Below are 16,323 nucleotides of genomic sequence, written 5' to 3'. Positions count from 1 at the left end.
TAAAAGATCATATGCATACTATAAGTCAAACATTTCCTGATGACACTTGGTGGTAAGAAGTCAGGGTCGAGCTCAAATGTGGCAGCAAGAATTGAGAGAGCATTTGGAACATAGGAAAAAAGTATTGAGGAAACTCGGGATGGATGTTGCCCATGTCCAACTCCCTAGACCACATTTGGACACGGGTTTTTAAATGGAAGATAACTCAAATCAAGGAGAATTGAATTAAAACTTAAGACACTGCTTTTCACCGGTTTTGCTCTTGACTGGAAACATGTCCCCATAGATAAAATCCTGACACTTTAAAGGGGGAAAATATGATTTCCACAGTACCAAGCCATCATGTATTTCCTAGTTCTCAGAAGATTTATTGCAATGTGCTGACACGCATATCATTTTGAGGAGACAACTCAAGTTTCCAAAGAGTTTCAGAAAAGAGGCATTTCATGGAAGTGTTCAAAAGAAAATACAGCCTGTCTTGCACGAATAAGATAGGTTTCATTTAATATTCATTAAAGTGTGACTTGCTCTCAGCTCATAAATCTTGGAAACCGATCTGGCCCCCACTGTACTGTTTTCATTGGCTAAGTCACTTCTTTCCCTTGACACTTTATAGTTTGTGTTTAAATATGAGGCACAGCTGGTTTTGCCAGTGGGGGTTTCTGGTTTGGCTTTACAAGAAAACACAGGACAAAATCCTCAAAGATTTACGGCAGGTGTTCTATTTTCACCTCATGATGAAATAGTCCATTGTGCGGTGATGAAAAGGGAATGTAAAAAGCAGGACAGAAAATACGAGGCTGGGCTGCCTGGCAGTTTCAGAGCCACTGTCATATTTTAAAGGGTAGGTGCACATCTCTATAGGTGCACTTAGACTATCTGTCCCTTGTAAGGAGATCACCAATGCTAAAGGCATAATCTTGAGAAAGAATGTCTAAACTCAAATTGCATAAAGGTTGTGTGACAGAATTTTCAGGGTGATGACAACAAGAAAATGGCTATTTTCATAGAGTTTTTTTTTTGAAGATGCATATCTCTTTTTCTTTTTTGTTTATAGGCATGGACTAATAACACTGTGTGTGACGCAGAAGCAACCAACTCAACTTCCTATCAAGCCAGAAGAAGCAAGGAATCGCCAAGGAACTGAGCATATAGAGGACAGGACACCATTAGAGCCAGCCTTGACTTGACAAGTGAGTAGCGACCTTCCTGTAGGGCTTTAATTTCCAGATAGCTCTTTAACCAATCATTGTTATTGATAAAAATAACAATGATGATGATGGTGGCGGTGGTGAATGCTAAGACTTATCAGCTGCTTATTATGGACCAGGCACAGTTCTATACACTTACAGGAACTCAGTTAATCCTGACAACCTATGTGCAGGTACAATTATTGCCATTGTACAAAGGAGGTAAGTGGCTCTGGCTCTGGTCACATGATTGTACAGAACAAGCCAGGACCAAACAGATTAACAAAAAAAAAAAAAAATCTTTAAGTGGGCTCTTGACTAGATACTGCTGTTAATACGACCTAGCCTCCCATTTATGTTCTCTGTTGTCAGGTGGCAACAACCACAGGACCTCAACCAACCTTCAAACTCAGTCAATGACACAGGAGAACTGTTAGTCCAAGAATCTCAAATGGTCTTCAAAAATGTTGGAGCTATTCCATATTTTTATTTGCTTTGCCCACATAAACACTAATTATTTTTAAATGTGTCTAATAAACTTCTCTACTGTTCTAAGTGTATTGCTCATGTAAAACCAAGTAAGTGGGTACCATTATGGCCCCCATTTGTCGCGACCCCCCCTTGCCCGCAAGGAAGACGCGACTCAGGAATCTTCTTTCAGCAGTTTATTCAGGCCCTTGATATTCTTCTAATAATTCTTCTACTACTCTATCTCGGATGCCCCTCCCAGCCTTTATAAAGCACCGCGAACCCCAATGCGAAGCTGCCACATGTACCCTTCTCACAGGGAGCTAGAAAATGACACGCCAACTTTCTCTGATAAGGAGCTGGGAACACGCCAACTCTCTTTGATATGGAGTTGTCCTTCACAGACCACAACGGAGCCAGCACCATCATGTAATGGCGACCACAGTCCACAGGAACGGCTCACCACAGCTCCCCCTTTTTGTTTCACTAAGACAATACAGGTGAGAGTAGAGGTCCTATCCCACTGTGCAAAAGTGGCTGCATAGTATGGGCCAGCCCCAGGGGGCGCCTTCCCCAGATCTGACACCATATCAGCCGACGTCTTTTTTCGTGGGGCGGGGCGGAGACACGTCAAACCCGCATGCAATAGGACATGCTCCCCTTGAGGTCCCTCTTCTCAATGGATCACTCAAGTGTAGTGCCTTGCCTCGCATCCTGTATCGTGACGATGGTGAGTAAGAGGGAATAGCTGAGGTTGAACTGTGGCCATGCAGAAGTACAACTACAAACAAGTTGGCAGCACCCTGAAAGAAAGGCACGGACTTTAAAGTGATAGATAAAGACCAGTGTGGAAACCCTTCTGTGTGTAATGGCAACAAGACCCGCAGAGTGTAAGGGCTTTCCAGCACTAAGAGAAAGACAAAAGAAGGACATGTCGTACCCAGTGCAATGTTATAATAACTTGGGGTGCAACGACCATGTCAAAGGCACTAGTGTAGAAACCCATCTGCGTGCAATGGTAGCAAGACCGGCAGAGTGCAAGGGCTTTCTGACACTAAGAGAATAACGAGGAAAGACATGTCAATCCCAGTGCAATGTTATAATAACTTGGGGTGCAATGACCATGTCAAAAGTTTAGTGCTTAAGATGCGCAAGCCAGACCTGTGACGAGTTGCCAGTTTTTAAAGCAGCAAGAGCTTGTATGATCATAGCCTTATCTTGAGCACTACGAGCTTTAAGGCGACAGAGAAACCACAAACAGAGGAACATACCAAAACAACACAGTGCACCAAAAATGCCTACTCCCACCCACTCTTTAAAAAAGGAAAAAGCAGAAGATATCCAATTGGTGAATTGACCCAGAGTCACGGGATCGACACGGGTACTATTCAAGACAGCTATCTGGGTTAGTTGAGACTGGATCATGTTTTCCGCTTCTATGGACCAATTTCCGGCCAGATATCCACCAATGATGTGGGAAGCATTTCTGGAATCATTAAATCTGACAGAGGTTATACATAAATGTGCACGTTGGTCAATGCAGCCTAAAAGTACTAGGTCAGCCAATTCTTCTACCTGAGCTTGAAGAAAATCTATTCTCTGGTTGGTAGCTAAAATCCCTGACAAAATATGTTGATTAATCGCATTTTGCGATTCAAGTATAGTGGACGTTTGTTGAACAACTTGATTAATAGTGGCAGCAGTTTGTACTTGACTGGCCATGGCTACTCCGGCCGTAACTGCTGCAGCAGCAGATGCCGCCACGGCTGTCACTATAGCTGCTGTGATTCCAAAATCTCTGCGGACTCTAAGTAGTTCTACAATAGGAAATTTATCTGGATCCGCAGTGACTGGGATTGGGACAAAAGTTGGAATTTTCATAATTACTGCTACAGTCCAAGAACCATTCCAACACTCAGATAAGAAACAGGTAATAATAGAACAATCCAGTATCCCCGATGAGGTGTGATTAGCTAAAAGGAACAGGAACGGGGATTGGATACAGACCATTGCAGGAGGCAATGTGGCATAATGTAACAGAGAGTTGAACGAAACAGATGTAAGCCTATTACCTCGTTCACTCTCCTTAGTAGTGCCAGAAACATTAGCCAGCCAACTTTTGGCTCCTAGTAATTGAGCCAATGTGGAAATATCGGCTGAAGCCCCCTTCTCATTGGAAATGAGCCATTGAAACCAGGACCAACCTGTTCCTGTAGAGGAGTTGGCATTGTTGTTAAAGTTATAAACATATCTCTTTAGAGGGGGGGAAAAGGAGAAACCTTTAGCAACTTGATGTTTCTCCCAAGAATGATCCTGACAAGGCGTAAATGTTGGGGGAAAACCAAAATTAGGGGTACAGTAAGGAGAGGCCTTGAAATGAGTGGCATAGCAAGTACTATTAGAAGAAGGAGGCATTGGGATTAATACCTCGGAGATAATAGCTAAAGTAGTTATGTTTAAAACAGAGCTAGTTGCGGGGGTCCCTGAGCCTGATTGCTTCCCTGAAACTACTTGGCTCAATACAGCACTGAGAATACTCCCTGAGACTCGACTGGACCGCAATGGGTCCTCCCAGTTAGTCAAATTTTTGGTCTTAAGGCTAATACAATTAGTGTTCCCAAGACTGAAACAAAAAACTCCTGTGAGATTAACTTGAGACTGATTAAAAATATTTTCCATGTCCCCTCTAGGAGAGGTACAAGGAGCAGACATCTCACATGAGGTAGAAAAAAGAGTGGGGAGGACACTAGAATTACTATGAACTGGCATTGGCATTGGCCATGCCCGTGCCACTGCCCACCACTGCATTGGTGCCATCTGTACCGTTGGCACCAGCATCAGAGCCAGAGCACTCATCAGAATGAAGCTCCTCATCATGGGACTGTTGTGGCACCTCCTGCTGCTGGTTAGTAGATCTCGAGACTCTTCTTGTCAGGCGTTCAGGGATCCACAGCGGCTCCGTGCGATCCTGGGGAAAAACATATACAGATCCTCGTGCCCATGTCAGCACGGGGTCAGGGCCGTTCCATTGGCCCGTAAGAACATCTTTCCACTTAACATAGCCAGTCACAGAGGGCTGAGGGGACACATGTCTATCGGCCGCAGAGCGGCCATGAATATCCAAATTTAAAAAATTAATGGTAAAAAGAGCTAAGGACAGGCGTTCTTTAGGAGTGTGGTCAACTCCTATTCCCCCTTTTTGTTTTTCTAAGGTTTCTTTTAAGGTGCAGTGGGCACGTTCAACAATGTCTTGCCCTTGAGGATTGTAAGGCAACCCATGAGCAAGTTGTACTCCCATAGTAGAACAAAAAGATGTAAACTGTTTGTCCGTATAAGCAGGTCCATTATCAGTCTTAAGGGATGTAGGTGCACCCCATGCTGCCCATGCCTCTAAGCAATGAGTAATAACATTACGTGCCTTTTTTCCCGATAAAGCAGAAGCATGAATAATTTCAGAGTACGTGTCAATAGAAACATGTACATATTTGAGGTTACCAAAGTCAGGCACGTGAGTTACGTCCATCTGCCAGACAACCAATGGCTTTAATCCTCGTGGGTTTACACCATAAGTAGGAGGATGAAGAAATGTGACACAATGGGGACATTGTAATACTATCTGATGAGCATCTGCTCTGGAGATGGAAAAACGTCTACGCAGTGTCATAGCATTGACATGAAAGTTGTGATGAAACAATTTAGCTTTTTCTAAGGAGGAGGCCAAGCATACCAACTGGCTTCTAGTTGTCGAGTCAGCACAGGCATTACCCTGTGATAACGGGCCAGGAAGAGAGGTGTGAGCCCGAATGTGCATTGGATAGAAAGGGGCAGTACGGCTACGGATAAGCTGTTGAAGCTGATTAAAGTAAGCAGACACAGTATGGGTGTCACTAATAGCTCCTACAGCCTCCAGAATTTTGAGCGCCTGCACCACATAGATGGAGTCCGAAATGAGATTGAAAGGAAAAGAACACTGTTTAAAAACTTTAATGACAATTTGTAGTTCTACCCATTGTGGATTTTCAGGAGCAAATTGATGCTGGACAGGGGGAGAGTCATTAATCACATAAGCTCCCATTTCAGACTTAGAGCCATCAGTAAAAATGTTAACAGCCCCCGGAATTGGAGTGGGTGAAGTTACTTTTGGGAAAATGATAGGATGCTCTTTAACAAAATGGAGTAATGGATGAGAAGGGTAATGATTATCAATATTCCCTTGAAACGAGCAACATAGAATGGTCCAGTTGTCTAGAGTAGCACACAAAACAGTAATTTGAACTTTAGAATAGGGTATGATAAGAGAAGAAGGTGCTTGTCCAAAAAATTGAATGCTCTGTTGAATCCCTCTAAGTGCTAACGCTGTAACAGCATCAGGATAGTATTCTAAAGATTTTTTGGGGGATACATGTGGGTGGATCCATAGTAAAGGCCCATCTTGCCACAGTACTCCAGTAGGCTGCCGCATAGTGGCAAGCACACATAACTGGAAAGGTTTATCACTCTGGAGCCTGCATAGAGTAGCATGTTGTATAGCTTCTTCTACTTTTATAAGGGCCGCTCTGGCCTCTTTAGTGAGGGTACGAGGGGAAGTAAGATCTGGATCACCCTTAAGAATAGCATACAAAGGCTGGAGCACGATATTAGGAATATGTAAATAACCTCTTATCCATTCATTGACATGCTACAATTGTCAACAAACAGGACATTTTAAAAGGAATTGCCCCATAGGAGGAGGGTTTAACAAAACTAGGTATCAAACAAGTAGAATACCGGGTATTTGCCCACGATGCCGTAGAGGGAGACATTGGGCTAATGAATGCCGTTCTCAAACCACCATAGAGGGTACTCCATTATATTGGGCTAATGAATACCGTCCTCAAACCACCATAGAGGGTACTCCATTATCAAAAAACGAACAAGGACAAGGTGTTTATCCACAATATCGTGGACAAAGGCATCGGGCTCCGTTGCCAAAAAATGGACAGGGGGCCCCAATGCTCCGGGGCCCCAAACCACAAATATACGGAGCACTGGAGGAACCCAGCAACCCCAGCAACCCCATCAGGGTAGTGCCCAGCACATCAGATCCCTCATCAGACAAACCAGAGGGAGCGCAGGGTTGGACATCTGCGCCTCCACCAAATCAGTACTAACTCCAGAGATGGGAGTTCAAATCATTCCCACAGGGGTAAAAGGACCTCTTCCCAAAGGAACAGTAGGCTTATTATTGGGACGCAGCTCTTCTACTCTAAAAGGACTTTTGATAAGTCCTGGGGTAATTGATTCCAATTATGAAGGTGAAATAAAAATTATAGCCAGTTCTCCAAAGGGTATATCAGTAATTTCACCAGGAGATAGAATAGCACAGTTACTAATAATACCAAGCCTACATGATAAATTTTCCAGTCATGTTGTAGAAAGAGGTTCCAAGGGATTAGGCTCCACAGGTGTAGATTGGGCTATGCTTTCTTTAAATTTAGATTCTCGCCCCATGCTAAAACTAAATATTCAAGGACATGAATTTAATGGGCTACTGGATACAGGTGCAGATCTTAGCATCATCTCTCGTCAAGAATGGCCAAAACATTGGCCATTACAACAAGCCACTCAATCGCTTCGAGGCCTAGGAGTGGCGACTAATCCCGATAGAAGTGCAATGCTATTAGATTGGAAGGATCCTGAAGGATGTGAAGGAACTATACAGCCATATGTATTGGATCATCTTCCCGTAAATTTATGGGGACGAGATGTCTTAGATCAATTAGGTTTGACATTAACAAATAATATCAATCAAAATGCACCCACTATTATGGCTAAACAAGGTTTTAGGAAAGGAAAAAGATTAGAAAGACAAGAACAATGTATAGCAGCACCAATACAAATAGATCAAGGAACAGACAGACATGGGTTGGATTTTCACAAAGGGCCACTGAGACAATAAAAATTACATGGAAATCAGAAAGGCCAGTATGGGTTCCTCAGTGGCCCTTGACTAAAGAAAAGACACAAGTAGCCCATGATCTGGTCAAACAACAATTAGCGGAAGGACATATACAACCTTCTGTATCTCCCCATAATACTCCCATTTTTGTCATCAAAAAGAAATCTGGTAAATGGAGATTACTGCAAGATTTAAGAGCCATTAACAATGAAATGGTCATTATGGGACCTGCTCAATCGGGGATTCCTCAATTGTCTGCTTTGCCAAAAACCTGGTATGTTTTAGTTATAGATATTAAAGATTGTTTTTTTTCAATTCCAATTCATCCTGAGGATAGTCCACGTTTTGCATTTACTATCCCTGCACTAAATCATGAAGGTCCTGATCAGAGATATGAATGGAAAGTACTCCCTCAAGGGATGGCTAACAGTCCAACTATGTGTCAAATTTATGTTAACAAAGTAATCCAGCCACTTAGAAATCAAAATCCTGAACTACAAATATTTCACTATATGGATGATGTGTTATTGGCACACAAAGCTAAAAACACATTGCTAGAATGTTATGCCACACTTACAAACTTATTAAAAAATTATAATCTAGAGATAGCAATAGATAAAGTGCAATTAAATTTTCCAATTAATTATTTAGGAGTTCTATTATCCTCAACCATGGTCCGTCCACCAAAAATTCAAATACGAGTAGATCAACTCAAATCACTTAATGACTTTCAAAAGTTATTAGGAGACATAAATTGGATAAGGCCTTATCTAGGTATTCCAACAGGAGAATTGGGACCTTTATTTGATATCCTAAAAGGTCCATCAGATCCAAATTCACCCCGAATGTTAACGCCTGAAGCAAGAAAGGCATTAAAAATCATTGAAACATATATGGAAAATATGCATTTGGATAGAATTGATATAAGTTTGCCTTTATTATTTATTGTATTACCAACAAAAAATATTCCTACAGGAGTATTTTGGCAAGAAGGTCCATTATTATGGATACATTTATCTTATTCTCCTAACACTATTCTTACTAGATATCCTGAGGCTGTAGGACAATTAATACTCAAAGGAATAAAAACAGCAAAGGCAGTGTTTGGAATTTCTCCCCATAAAATTATTACTCCATATACTATGAATCAAATTGATGAATTAGCTAATGAGTTAAATACTTGGGCAATAATAATGTGCAAATCTAATGTTTCATTTGATAACCACTTACCATCTAATCCTTTATTGTCTTTTTGGTCATTGCATCCTGTAATTTTTCCAAAAATGACAAGAAAAACACCTATCATGAATGCTCCAAATATATTCACTGATGGGTCAAATAATGGTACAGCAGCAATAGTTACACCTGATCAAGCTTTTACATTTTTAGTACCCAAACAATCAGCTCAAAAGGTAGAGCTTAATGCAGTATTACAAACTTTTGTGATGTTTAAAGATTCTGTATTTAATTTATTTTCTGATAGCCAGTATATAGTTAATGCTATAGTATCCCTTGAAGATGCTGGTAGAATTTCCCCTTCTTCTACTGTTTTCTCTTTGTTTTCCACTATACAAAGTTTAATCTGGGACAGAAAAGATCCATTCTTTATAGGACATATCAGGGCACATACAGGATTGCCTGGAGCCCTTAGTTTGGGCAATGATTTAGCAGATAAAACTACACGTGACATACATATTTTCTCTATACTAGAAGAAGCTATAAATTTTCATGAAAGATTCCATGTCAATGCTAATACTTTACAAAAGCGTTTTAAAATAACTAAGGAACAAGCTAGACAAATAATAAAACAATGTCAAAATTGTGTGACCTTTTTACCACAAGTTAATCTTGGAGTCAATCCTAGAGGATTGATGCCTAACCATATTTGGCAGATGGACGTCACACACTTGCCAGAATTTGGAAAATTAAAATATTTGCATGTTACAGTTGATACTTCTTCTGGATTTTTGATGGGCTCCCTTCATGCCGGCGAAAAAACTAAAGATGTTATAGCTCATTGCTTACAAAATTTTGCCACTGTGGGCATTCCAAAACAGTTAAAAACAGATAATGCCCCTGGTTATACGTCTACTTCTTTTAAACAATTTTGCTCATCATTTGGCATTACTCATATAACAGGAATCCCATACAATCCACAGGGTCAAGGCATAGTTGAAAGAGCTCATCAAACTATTAAAATGTACTTATTAAAGCAAAAAGATGGAATTGGGAAGGGGTATATATTCCCCAAAGATAAACTTAAAATAACGCTTTTTACTCTAAACTTTTTAAATTTGGATTCATCAGGACTTAGTGCTGCAGAAAGGCATATGTGTCCAAAAAATGTACATAAGCCCAAGGTACTTTGGAAAGATATTCTAACAGGACAATGGAAAGGTCCTGACCCAGTAATTGTCTGGAATCGGGGGTCTGTTTGTGTGTTTCCACAGGAAGAACAGCAGCCGATTTGGATTCCAGAGAGATTAACCAAGGTTCTGACCCAGAACAGCAGCCGATTTGGATTCCAGAGAGATTAACCAAGGTTCTGACCCAGTGATTGTCTGGAGTCGGGGGCCTGTTTGTGTGTTTCCACAGGGAGAACAGCAGCTGATTTGGATTCCGGAGAGATTAACTAAAATCCTGACCCAGTGATTGTCTGGAGTCGGGGGTCTGTTTTTGTGTTTCCACAGAGAGAACAGCAGCCGATTTGGATTCCAGAGAGATTAACTAAAGCGATTTCTACAGACCAAAAAGAAGATGATTTAGCTCAAATCCATAATAGCTGATATCCAAAACTCCAATTTGGCTATCCTTACATCTGCGACAGAACCAGGATGCTTTTTTCAATATCTATTTTATTATTGCCCTTTCCCATATCATGAAGTTCTATTTTATTTTTTTGAGCTCATACAGACCTAGGTTAATGTTTTGCTGATCAGTTCTATTTTTTTTTGACTATAGAGTTTTTAAACATTGCAATAGAGATTTTACCTGTAAAAAGTTATAAGGCCTTTACTATTGTGTTATGTGTTGTATGTATTATATTATGTGTGCACACTTGTGTTTTGTGTTATATGTTTGAATGTACGTATGTCCAATGTACATATTTCTATATATCATATATGATGAGCGCTCATGAAAAGATGGATCCAAATATTTTTTTTTTTATTCACGTGATTTAAATGGTTTAATTTAAATTGGGTAAATAACTGTTAAGAATTGTTTTAATATGTAAACAAAAAGGAGGTTAACAGATCTGTTTGTTTACTCTCACCTTTAGTTTTCATTATATTTAATAATTCTCTTCACTATAATATAAATTGTTAAGAAAATTGTTTTCTTTTAAGAAAATTGTTTTCTTTTAGTGCCTTCTGGAATGTTACCTAATTTTTTCTTTAGCCATTATTGCCAGAATTTCTATCTTCATCCCAGTGCCGATGAAGATAATATAAATTGTTAAGAAAATTGTTTTCTTTTAGTGTCTTCTGGAATGTTACCTAATTTTTTCTTTAGTCATTATTGCCAGAATTCCTATCTTCATCCCTGTGCCGGTGAAGACAAAGATAAAACTAATCTACAGTTTCTGCAATAGCCATCACTGAACTGCTTACAGAACTTACACTGAACTGCTTACAGAACCGTCAATTGACTTGGTATATCTTCCTCCCTTCTGCTTGTCATGATCATTCAGCTAAAATTTGGGGGTCAACAGAGGTGAGGCAAAGAACCTCACCCCCCCCCCCCCCGCTGAGACCTCTCCACAGGTGTGGCTGTACTGGACCGGTAGTCAATGACGGGTAAGATCCAATTACAATGGTACCAACCTAAGACAGGAGGCTGACGCCCTGAGGTCAGCTCATCCGAAGACGGGTAAGGACCATATGTATTGGACAACCTAAGGCAGGCACGGTCCATAAGCCACATGCTTGTTGTTTAAACAGAGAGGGGGAGATGTTGAGAGCCACAGCCAAAGGGGCCCCAGCAAACTTCCAGCTGCCAGCAAGCTTCAGACTGCCCCAGCAACATCTAGCTGATTGGCTCCTCTGCGGTGATGTTCATTGGGCTGTTTCCCTGCCCTTCAGACTGCCAGCTGATGATTGGCTCACAGCTGCCCCAGCAACATCTAGCTGATTGGCTCCTCCACGGAGCTGCTCATTGGGTGACTTCTTTGGCTCTGCCCACGCAACCCAGCCAATCGGCCTCAAGAGGAGGAGGATTGTGGGAGGAAAAGGCTGGTGTGGGAGAGAGAGGCTGGTGGAAGCCGGTGGTGGCAGTTGGGCTCTGAGGGTTTTTCCCTGGAGCTGTTTTGTTTGGCGTTTGTAGTTCTAAAAATAAAGTTAGTTTCTTTTTGACAAGTGGCTCCTGATTTGTGCCAAGCCAGACTTCGGCACAATTAATATCTCCCAACAGTTTTTGAAAATCATTTAAAGTTTGGAGATCTTGAGTTCTTATAGTAACTTTTTGTGGTTTTAACATGTCATATCCAATCGTCGCTCCCAAATACTGAATAGAATCCCCTGTTTGAACCTTTTTAGGTGCAATATGTAATCCATACTGAGCTAACAACTTCACCAAGTCTTTATAGGCCTCATTAACTGACTGTTCTAATTTGGCTGCCAATAATACATCATCCATATAATGAATAATCTTGATGGAAGGATATTGTTGTCTGAGAGGTGCGAGTGCCTTCCCTACATACATCTGACAAATCGTAGGACTGTTAGACATTCCCTGTGGTAAAACAACCCACTCAAACCTTTGATCTGGTTCCTCGTGATTACACGAGGGAAGGGTGAAGGCAAAACGCTGTGAGTCCTTAGGATGTAAAGGAATAGAAAAGAAACAGTCTTTAATGTCAATAGCAATGATATGCCAGTCCTGAGGAACAGAGGAAAGCAGCGGCAGCCTGAAACACCCCCGCCATACGGAGGCGGATCGGGAGGCTGTCCGTTCTTGAGCCCTTGCTTATCTCTGTTCCCTGTACCTAAACTCCCTAGCTGCCGAGACAGCGTCTCCAGCTCCTCCTCTTCATTATCTTCTACCTCTGACCCACTTTTGCATGGGGGCGTGCGCAGCACACTGAGATCTGGATACAGTCTCCTCCCGTTCTCCACGCCCCGCACACTCCCCTCTTCCTGAGACACTTCACTCTCTGTTGTTTCTGATTTTTCTTCATGCAATTGTTCTAAAACCTCCTGTCCTTTAACAAGCGCTTCTTGGCATCGGCCATCCGTGAGACAACTACAGACCATCTTCCAGAGGGGTATCACCCCGCCCTCTAGCATGTCCTGCTCACGAGCAAAGTCAAGGTCTTTGCCTAATTTATCCCAGCTGGGTGTAGTGAGGCTGCCTGAAAATGCAAACCACGGTGCAGCTGTATCTACCCTCTGTAAAAATCTCTCTAAGGTACTGCGTTTCACCTCCAGTCCCTTGGAACGTAAAAGGCCATCTAAGGCCAGAAGAAGTGGACTTGAAGTCACGGCACCCATGACGCAACACAAGAAAACACAGAAATCGAAAGTGAAAGTACACAAAACAAAATGAACATACACAGAAAGAGAACAAAAATTTAGAGTGCAATTGCTATAAGATGTAGTGCCCTCTCTTTACAGAGGAGCTTCCCGCTTTTTAACAGCGGGTCCCACGTTACCTGGGACTTACCGGTGCACCTCCCTGACTGCTGAAAGTTCTGGTTCCTGGGTGTTTCTTTGTTTCTTTTCTCCCGGGTTTCGGCACCACTTGTCGCGACCCCCCTTGCCCGCAAGGAAGACGCGACTCAGGAATCTTCTTTCAGCAGTTTATTCAGGCCCTTGATATTCTTCTAATAATTCTTCTACTACTCTATCTCGGATGCCCCTCCCAGCCTTTATAAAACACCACGAACCCCAATGCGAAGCTGCCACGTGTACCCTTCTCACAGGGAGCTAAAAAATGACACGCCAACTTTCTCTGATAAGGAGCTGGGAACACGCCAACTCTCTTTGATATGGAGTTGTCCTTCACAGACCACAACGGAACCAGCGCCATCATGTAATGGCGACCACAGTCCACAGGAACGGCTCACCACACCCATTTACAGGTACAGAAAACGTAGGATGGAGAAGTTAAACAACTTTCCCAAGTTAGACAACCGATAAGTGGTTTTTTTCCCCTGGCTTTTCACCTGAGCCTGGAATTCAGAACATGGAAAGGATACATCAGTTTTGTTCACCCTTCAATCACATACGTGGACCCTGCATGTTTTGAGTGATAATGAATAAGTGGTATTCAATAATATTTTTGTCAAACTTAATTGATATTGTTATTAAACTCAAAATCTTCTTGTCTCACTGATTATACACATATTTTCTTCTCTTTGGGGAGATACTCTCTGGAGCTGCAATATTTTAAGCCAAGAAACCATTCCAAGGGGGGAAATTCTATGCTTCTCTCTGGTAGGCCTTTACTGTGCTCACTTGCTCATTTCTCCTTCACACACCTTTTCCTGTTGAAAATGCCTGCCAGTTTAGTGTTGACTTCTTTGAAAGCCTTACCTGATCACTGCAGCCTACCTAGCTGTTCCCTCCTAAATTGCTCTACAACCAGAGGTCTTTGCAGTTTAATATGCACCCAAACCACATGGGCATCCTGTCATGATACACAGTCTGGTTCATAGGTCTGGGATGGAGACTGAGATTCTAGATGTTTAACATCCCAGTGATGCTGATGTTCTTAGCCATGCATCATACTTTGAGTACAGCAAAACTTTACATCTCTTCATGGTGCAATGATCTGAGGGCCTCATTCACCTGACTAGACTTTGAGCAGGAGCTCTTTGTGGGCAGGAGAACTTTCTTACTCTTCTTTGAGTATAGTACAAAATTCTACTTGATTTCAAGAAGAGCCTATGACTCTTTGACATAATCCTATAGGATTTGAAAAACCAATTTTATTCTGTTCAGGAAAAATGAACCTTGAAGAACTTGAAAAACTTACCCAGAATTACTGTTATCACCAGCTCTTGCCCATAGTCAGATCTTCGGTTCTGATTCACTACAGAATCCTGCCTTGGCAGCCTACCATTGTTCATAGCCAGCTGGGCATTGGGAAATGGGTGTAGGTGGGTGCATCAAGTGGTCTGTGACAGGTAATGCCTAGTTTAAGCAGGACCGGTGGCCCTACTATGTAGGAAAGTCAAATACAATAAAGAATTATTTCACCAAAACTGCTAGAAAGGGAAGCTCACAGGGAATATTAAGTGCTCAGGCAACCACTAAGATTATTCCTAAATCTTAGCCTGTCTCTCCCAACAGCAGAGACACAGTCCAGCTAGTGGTCAAGGACTGAACTGGGATCCAAGATATATCCTACTAGCTCTATGACCATGGACAAGTTACTTCATTCCTTTTCTGTCCCTACCTCTGCAAAATGAAGATGCTTATAATGCAACCTATTTTACCCGTTAGCAGAAAGGTTTAAATTTTAAAAATCACATTGGAAGTACACAATGAACTCTCAATAACAACTAGCTATTTTATTATTATTTTCATTTTTCTATTTTCATGTTGTTCATTTTAAGTATAGCAATAGGACTAAACAAAGAAAATGTGGTATATATAAAATAAATAAACAAATAATAAATATAGTAACAGGCTTCAATGGTCAAATTAGTAATTGTTTTCCACCTAAAATAAGGAAAAGTCAATTTGCCAAAGCTAACATGGTTCAAGAAATGATCTTATCTTCAGAGTCTAGTTTGGGCCCTGTTTCCCACTGCCCCATCCCACACACTCTCCCTTCCTCAAGCTCCTTCATTCTTCTGTAGCCCCCTGGCTACCCAGGACCACCATTTCAGTGGAAATGAGGTAGAAATAGAGTGGGGCTTGACCTCCCAGAGCTACATGCCCTGGTTTATTCTCTTCCTTTATCAACTCACCCAGTATATTCCTCTCAAATGCTGCAACAAGATAATAGGCCCTGCCAGGCAATTTCACTTACATGTTTACAAGAGCCCAGTACAGATCCCATATCTCAAGCAGAGAAAAAACTCACAAGAAAAGGAATAGAATAGGGGATTGGGGTGTGGGCCCTTTCTCTGGAAGGTTTTTTCTCTTCTTAGGTGAATTCCTACTTGTATTTAGGGCCTAAATTGTACTCTGTGACAATGCCACCTCTCTAACCCCGACTCCTTCAAAGTTAGACAGATCTCTGGTGTCCCACTACAGCTAGCGCCTGATTCGGCTGCATTATATTGTAGTCTTTCACTTCCAAATGTGGCAAAGTGTCCACAAACCCCACCCCTCCCAAGATTCCCTTGTTCTAACAAACTGGGGGAAACCTGAACATTGTGACTGCCTGCAGATAGCACAGGCTGCCCTCAGCCTCCCCACTCCGACTTGTTCCCACTTGCCTTTGAGGCACCAGGTGACAGTCCCTAGTTCCAGCTACTTCATGATGTTCAGCAAAAAGTTCTCTTTGGATCTCATTCTCTCCTCCTGGACCACAGTCCCATCCCTGGAGAATGGGAGGCCCACTGTTCACCAAAGAGGAGTTCACCTTCAATTTCTAAATTAAAGAGACACCACACCTGACCGCCTAGTGTGTGAAAATGATGTCGGTCAGTTTTCATTCTGGCAGCAATTTTTTCCTTGCTTTTGCCATCACTTGTCCAATCCCCAGCTCTGAGCCATACATAGACCTCTCACTCAAACTAAGCCAGAAGTTATTTGAAAGTAGAGATTGTACCGT

At 41.8% G+C, this 16,323-nt stretch overlaps 2 long non-coding RNA genes across 2 annotated transcripts; both read left to right on the top strand.

Moving 5' to 3' along the window:
- Positions 1-635: 635 nt before the first annotated feature.
- On the top strand, positions 636-1,691 carry LOC144378318 (uncharacterized). The gene is made up of 3 exons (XR_013440017.1): positions 636-844; positions 1,058-1,193; positions 1,563-1,691. It is a non-coding gene; the product is annotated as an uncharacterized LOC144378318 (long non-coding RNA).
- Positions 1,692-6,342: 4,651 nt separating this feature from the next.
- LOC144378600 (uncharacterized) lies at positions 6,343-11,951 on the top strand. The gene is made up of 2 exons (XR_013440442.1): positions 6,343-10,088; positions 10,139-11,951. It is a non-coding gene; the product is annotated as an uncharacterized LOC144378600 (long non-coding RNA).
- Positions 11,952-16,323: the final 4,372 nt, after the last annotated feature.

This window comes from Ictidomys tridecemlineatus, chromosome 6 (genome assembly GCF_052094955.1).
Source record: "Ictidomys tridecemlineatus isolate mIctTri1 chromosome 6, mIctTri1.hap1, whole genome shotgun sequence".
Lineage (NCBI taxonomy): Eukaryota > Metazoa > Chordata > Mammalia > Rodentia > Sciuridae > Ictidomys > Ictidomys tridecemlineatus.
This window is presented reverse-complemented; position numbering and strand designations above follow the sequence as displayed.